The following is a 7607-nucleotide window of genomic DNA, read 5'->3' as shown; positions in this document are numbered from 1 at the left end:
GGAGACTGCTAAGCATTGTTCCTTCCCGTTACCCCCAGGATTGCGAGGGAGCTCAGTTGAGCTCGGAAACACTCCTTGCGGTATATTTATCAGCTCGCCTGCAATTTGTCCCATTTGAATTTCGAGATTTCTAATGAATGTAGCTTGATTCTGAAGCACTGATTCGTTTTTCTCAATGTATTGCTTCAGTAAGCTTTCTAAGGACAAAGATTGCGGTGACTGTCAGCTTCTAGCTTGGCTATGCGCTGGACTGTTGTTTTGCAGGAAAAATCCAGGTGGCCTTCCTTTTTGTGCCATAGGTTGAAAGCTTTTTTGATGACTTTTCCACACAAAATTTGGGTGGTTTCACCATCTGAGGTTATATGTATGAGAATAGGGATGATCTCTCATGAAGCATACCGACTGTGGGTTTATTGGGCATTCTTCCATTGAGTGAGCATCTCCACAAATGACACAACTTGCGTTCATTTGAGTAATTGCACTGACCTGCCCTTTCTTCGCTCCCGTATTATTAAGTGCGATGCCCTGTATCAAACTTATCATCGCAGACATTTGATTTTGCAGGGATGCAATGGCCCCATTGTTTGCGTCATTATCTTTAATTCTTAATCTCTGATCGCTTTCCCTTGAATCCTCGTGATTTTTGGAAATGTGATCAAATATACTCTTAGCCTCCTCATATGTTTTTTCGAGCAGACCACCAGCGGCTGCCACTTTGGCAGCGGTCTGCGAAGGGGGATTTAGTCCTTGGTAGAAAATCTCCATTTGCAGGCAGTCTGGTAAGCCATTATGTGGACAGTCTCTTACCAGCCGCTTGAACCTCGCCCAGGCATCGCTGAGCGATTCTTCATCTTCTTGTTCAAAATTTGTTATTAATTTCCTTCTCCTAGCATTCTCGATTGGTGAGAAATACTTCTTCATAAACTTTTCCACCACCTGTTCCCACGAAGTTATCTCCCCCGGTTCGAGAGAATATGCCCATTTCCTCTCCTGATCACACAAAGAAAATGGAAACAGAGTTGGTCGAACTTCCTCGGTTGAGATATTCGAGAACACAAAAGTGTTGCAGATTTCTATGAAGCTCCGGGGGTGGGTGTGCGGGTCTTCGCCACGCCTTCCTCCAAACCGCCCAACAGCCTGGATCATCTGCTACATTATCGGCTTCATTTCAAATCTCGATCCATCTAAGCCAGCCTCATGATTCCTGGAGAGAAATTGTAGAGGTTAGGTGACGCATAGTTCCGGATGGGTCTATTGCCGTCATTCGCTAGAGATTAGCGGCCCTTGTGTCCGATTGCTCCACCATTCTTGGTGTTCTTTCTTGTTGTTGTTGGTGGTCTCTTAATCTTCTTCTGAATGTCCTCTCAATCTCTGGGTCGTAATTCGTCAGAGATTGAGAGTCTACAAAGAAATAAAAAAAATTATCGTTAACAATCTATTTTGCCGAAGTCCCCGGCAATGGCGCCAAAAACTTGATGCTTAATTTTATGAAGTGGAAATGTGGATGATATACGTTGATGAAATTGCGTTGTGCACTCAAGTTTCCTCACCGAAATCCAAGTGTAAATTCTCCTGAGTTTCCTGGTAAGTCCAGGGTCGATCGCAGGGACTTGTGAAAATAGATTGCGTTGGTAATTTTTATGAAAGCCTTGCGGTAACCAAATAAATAAATTGTTGGTTTATTGTTGATTGCGTTAATGAAGAAAATAAACAAAATGCGACGGATTTGAGAAAAGTCAGTTGTGTGATATATGCACTGAGTATGCGATGAACGGGTTGAGAAGATCTTTAGCTTGCATTACTTGGGAATGTGTTAGACTATGCGATCATGCTATCACCATGCACAACAAGTCATTTTCCAATACAAATGTGATGCTCCTAAGTCTAGGACGCATATGTTGAATGAAAAAGTGTCCATAGAGCTTATCCCTAAGTCTCTACTCTTGTCCTATACAATGATGCAAAATGCATAAAAGCAAGGTGACTGCATACAATCATATCCTATCTCTAGGATGCATGCGATGTGATGATAACAAATAGTGCTCATTCCTAAGCTCCTATCTCTTGATTATGCATTCTAATCTGACTCTCCCGAGCCTAGATCTAACCTAACCTTCCCAAGTCTAGATCCTGTCCTTAGACTACCCTCCCGAGTATCTCTAATGGACGAATGAAGCATACATAATATAAGATAATCGCATATCATGAAGATTTCCTAGTTGTGCTAGCTAAATGCTTTTCAACCCATTCAACTAATTTAGTTACTCATGCATAAATAACAGAGAGTGAACAGATATAGAGAAATAGATTCCATTTCGATAAATGAGTGGAGTATAAAATGACAATGGAAGTTAAAGGTAGAGAATCTGATAGCAATTCCTTGCTGACCGAGGCTTTTTCACGGTAATCTCTATTTGGTTCTAAAGATGTTCTCGCTTCCGCAAGTTCGACCCTCTCTTTGTCCTTGAAGCTTCCGCGCTCTCCCAAGCTTACCAGAACGATCTATCGGCACAACCTTCTCTCTCCCATCCGCCTTAAAATGAAAGAAAACTATGAACAAGGGCGTGCGAACTTGTGGAAAAAAGAATAGTGAACTGGTGAACCCCTTTTCTGAAGGATGCCCGTGGTATTTATAGAACATCCAAGGTGAACGGCGGCTTCTCTCTCATGATTGTACAGATAGGACGACTTTAATTCCTGACTGATGCGTTGAATATTTTTCATCACTATCGGCTGTTAACTTAATTCGGATTCGACTGTCATCAGCTTTGTCCCATCGCGATTAATTAGTCTTTCACCCAGATGCGCCTACCAAGTTGTGCTGACCAGGTTGCGGCGATCCTTCTTGGGGGAATGTTTGCGAGCACAATCATTGCAAAGCCTTACGGTGAAGATCTGCTCGACTGATGATTTCCTATGATCACAATTCTTGCATTGCGTCAACGCATATTCTGCACAAAAATACAAATTTCAACTATTTTAATGCGATGAATGCATGCGACCGCAATATAAAATTTATGCTTAATGGACGCAAATTAGCATATTTCATCAATGCAATCCAACATTGTTTAAGAACTTAGCACTATGATAACGTGCATTTCTGCCCAGGGGCAGCGCGCCCTGGTGGGGGTTTGAGGGCAATGCCTCCAAAACCTATTCATATTTTTGTATTTAGCATATTTATTTATTTGTAGTTATTTACGTTTTTGTCCCTAGGGTTTAGAGCAGTGTGATATATAAACTCTTTAACCTAGAGGCGCCGTTTTTTATGTAATTTTGAAAACATTCTCTCGAAATAATATTGTTCTCCCTCTTTCTGTGGACGTAGCTAACACACTATTAGTGAACCATGTATATCTGTGTGTCGATCTTCCCTATTCTACGTTCCCTTTTTTGTGTTCTTTAGTTTTCAATTTCAACACTGACCTTTTACGAAACTTCCTAAGAGCATCGCATGACTTCTTTCAATTTTTCAGCAATGGGGACATTGTTGCATTTCAGCGATGGTAAAAATATACAATATTGCGTCCAAAAGAATTAAGTTCATGACATTGCAATCGCATGCGTCCATCGCATTAAAACAATTAAATTATGTATTTTATGCAGGAAAATGTGTTGACACAAGGCAGAAAAGCAATCCAAAGAAATTAACGTCCGAGTGCATTAAGAGATTGCGACCGCAAGGCTATGTGATCGTTTGCACTCGCGAAAATTTACTCAAGAAGGTGGCCGCATAGAGCCGGCGCATCAAGGTGGGAGCATCTGGGTGAAAGCTTAATAAATCACGATGGGACAGAAAGTTGATGACGGTTGATTCCAAATTAAGTTGACAAGTTTTTAATGACCTAATGTAGCAAGTACACTCAACTTTTCAGTGACAAATATTCGGCACATCAGACAGATAATTAATGTCATCCCATCAGTGTAATCATATGAGAGAAAAAGCTTTTCACCCTGAAGCTCTATAAATACCGAAGGCCATCTTCATTTAAGAGTTCGCTCAGCTTACAAAATTCACCATATAGATAGAAATTAGCCTCGTTCATAGTTTTTCTTTTACTTAGAAGGCGGAAGCGAGTGAAGGGAGATTACACTAAGAGATTGTCTCGGTGAACTCAGAAGAGTGTCGGGGAGTGTCAAAATCAGAGAGAGGGCAAACTCTTGTGGAAGCAAGAACATCTTTTGGGCAGAATAGAGATAACATAGTGTAAAAGCCTTGGGAAGAAAGATATTATTACCAGCTCTACCCTTATTTTTCATTGTCATTTTGTACTCTGAACCTATTTATAAAAATGGAAATTGTATCTTTATATCTGTCCACTCTCTTTACATTACGCATGAGTAGCTAAATCCGTCAAATGGATTGAGAAGCACTTAGCTAGTATAACCTGAGATCTTCATTCTATGCGATTATCTTATATTATGTATACTTCATTCGTTCATTAGAGATACTCGGGAGGGTAGTCTAAGGATAGAATCTAGGCTTGGAAAATCCAGATTAGAATCTAGGCTCGGGAGAGTCAGATTAGAACCACATAATCAAGAGATAGAAGCTTAGGAATAAGTTCTGTTTGCTATTAACGCATCGCATGCACCCTAGAGATAGGATATGATTGTATGTGGTTGCCTTGTCCTTGTGTGCATCTTTCATCATCGCATAGGCAATAAGTAAAGACTTAGGAATAAGCTATATAGAAATTATCGCATTCATCACATGTGTCCTAAAATTAAGAGCTATCGCATTTGCATTGGAAAATGAACTGATGTCGCATGAGTGTAGCATGATCGCATAGCTTGAATGCAAACGCTAGCTAAAGACCTTCTCAACCCGTTTCTCCACATACTCAGTGAATCTATCACATAATTACTCTTTTCTCAAATCCGTCGCATACATTTTATACCTTAAACAACAAACCAACCAACACTTCTATTTATTTGTTACCGCAAAGTGATCTAAAATTACCATTGCATACTGTTTTCCTTAGTCCCTGTGTTCGACCCTGGGCTTACTAAGAAACTTAGTATGATTTATACTTGGGTCTTACTGAGAAAACTTGCATGCATAGCGCACTTTCCACCATCACATTCCTTACCATTATTTCATTGCATAAAACAATGCATCAGGGCCCACGAGAAAAGAGTTAGGTTCCCGACGGTGGGGTGTGAAAGCTAGCCCTCTAGATAACATAATGCCCTTTATGTTTTGTGTGTGTGTTTAGGCAGCCTTGTCTTAGTGTTGCCCTCTTTTTTTGCAGGAGTGGTATGTTCGAGGTCGATAATCAAACCAAAGTAGGGGAAAACGGGACGAGGACCTTTTAAAACTCTTTCGGGCTTTGTAAGCTTAACTAGGAAAACACTAGGCTCACTCATGCATGAATAGATTAAGAACCATTCTTAAACTTGTGCTTCATTGATTGATCATAATTAAATTTCATTCTTGATTTCAAATTTCATTATGCTCAACTGTTGAGACTGGAGTAACAACATTGCGAATTAAGCTAGCATATCTTTGAATGATTTATATTCATTTTGTTTGTTTCTACTTTGCTCGGGACAGACAAGAATTAAGTTGGGGGGTGTTTGATAGCTTTAAAAAAGAGCTATTATTCCTAGCTTAATTTGAGTTCGTCATCGAATTTTACATGTTTATTTTCACATTTTGTAGGTACTGAGCAACCAAAGGGTAGAATCGGCAATTTAGAGCTTTTGGGGTTAATTTGAGGCAATTTGGAGGTGATTTGAGCATCTGGGCTTCAAAGGAGTCAAAAAGACCAAAATGCTCCTACTTCAGCGTCGAATCATAGATTGACTTAGCCTGACACTAGCCCAACACTGTAAATCAAAATGGGTGGTGTTGCAATGCTACGTGCTTTGATGGACGAGGAGCATTACAAGCGCGCAAGTGAGCGTCAGAGCAGCATTTGACTTCTTCACCCTGACGCTCTTGATCAGCCGCCTCAGCGTTGCAATGCTAGCTCTAGCATTACAACGTTAGCCTGTTTTCTATAAATATTCTCCTTCGATTTTAGGTTAAAGTGAGGCTGAATTCCAATAGAGGCCGAGGAGAGGCCAAACTTTCTTCTTCCTTCTTTGTGTTTTCAGTTTCGTTAGGCTAGTCTTTAGTTTAATTTTGGATTGTAAGCACGAATTGGATTGTATATCATAGGTTTATCTATGAATCAATGAGGAAATTTTCTATCTAGTTTTTAGATTAAGGATTCTATGTAACTCTTGAGTTTTTTTTGCCCAATTTGATGTTTATAATTCAGAATTATGTTTTCATTAAACCTCAATCAAATTAGATTAGCATTTATGTGTTGGATTGATGCCCCTATCATGATTGCAATTCTCTGCTAGTTAATTTCAAGCTCGCACGTTTCTTAGTAGTTTGTCTATGCTTGAATTTACCCTTGTAGCAACAATTGAACGTGTATGTTTAGGTTTACAGGCTGACCTTGAATCTTTGTATGCATGTTTAATTTAGATTTGAAGAATGCTTGGTTAATTGAACATGGTTTTTCCTAAAACTTAATCAACATAATTGAATCCTAAATCCTAATGCATGTGTTTCTAGTTCTTTACAGCCGCTAAGAGCCCAATTGAATCTAGGAGCATATAGACTACTTAGAGCACGGTCTTTCCAGCCTTAATTATTAATTAGGACACTTGATTGATTTCAATTTAATTGATTGTCGACCTTTGTAGAGATTAGTTAAATCACATCAATTGAGTATCTATGCACGCATAATTTGGTAACATAGTCAATTGGCAGAAAACGATAATTGAAATTACATTGAATGTTTACTTGATCTGAGAACTAGATGAACTAATTACGACTTACAGTTATCCCCATCAATTTATTTTCTTGCATTTTATTCAAATTTCAACCAAAAACCAAAACCTCATTTTTATTGTTTTTGTAAGGTCATTTTTAATTTAGAAGAAATTTATTCAACGTATCTCTATGGTTCGACCCCACACTTACCACTGTTGCTAGTGATAGAAGTAGTTTGGTGTAGACAAATTTTCTTTTGTTTCAGTTTGGAGTCGAACTAACGACATCGATTCTGAGTTTGAACAGTCGCTCCACCATCTGATCAAGAAAGTGGTTCTTTTTAGTTACCTCATTGAGCTTTTGAAAATTGATGCACATCCTCCACCCGTTCTGTACGCGCATCGGCACCATCTCAGCTTTTTTGTTCTCCATGATTGTCATGGCGGTCTTTTTTGGAACTACGTGAATAGGATTTACCCACTTACTATCAGGAATTGGGTAGATAATACTGGCTTCATTGAGCTTTATAATTTCCTTCAGAACAACATTTTTCATTGTGGGGTTGAGCCTTCTGAGGGGTTGAACTATAGGCTTGGCTCCTTCCTCTAAAGTTATTCTGTGCATGCAAAGCGAATGACTCACTCCCTTGAAATCATCTAGAGTCCACCCAACGGCCTCCTTATAGGTTTTCAAAGTCTCAACTAAGGATTCCTCTCAGACAAGTGTCAACTCCTTAGAAATAATAACTGGAAGGGTGTTCCCTTCGCCTAGGTACACATATTTTAAATGACTGGGGAGAGCCTTCAACTCAGTCCCTTATACCTGTAAATAA

The 7607-nt window shown here is 39.5% G+C and overlaps 1 non-coding gene across 1 annotated transcript; it reads left to right on the top strand.

Moving 5' to 3' along the window:
- Positions 1 to 781: 781 nt before the first annotated feature.
- Positions 782 to 888, top strand: LOC120078833. Its single transcript, XR_005482114.1, has one exon. It is a non-coding gene; the product is annotated as a small nucleolar RNA R71 (small nucleolar RNA).
- Positions 889 to 7607: the final 6719 nt, after the last annotated feature.

The sequence above is a fragment of the Benincasa hispida genome, chromosome 5 (assembly GCF_009727055.1).
Source record: "Benincasa hispida cultivar B227 chromosome 5, ASM972705v1, whole genome shotgun sequence".
NCBI lineage: Eukaryota > Viridiplantae > Streptophyta > Magnoliopsida > Cucurbitales > Cucurbitaceae > Benincasa > Benincasa hispida.
Note: the sequence above shows the minus strand (reverse complement) of the source record. Positions and strands in the feature narration are given on the sequence as shown.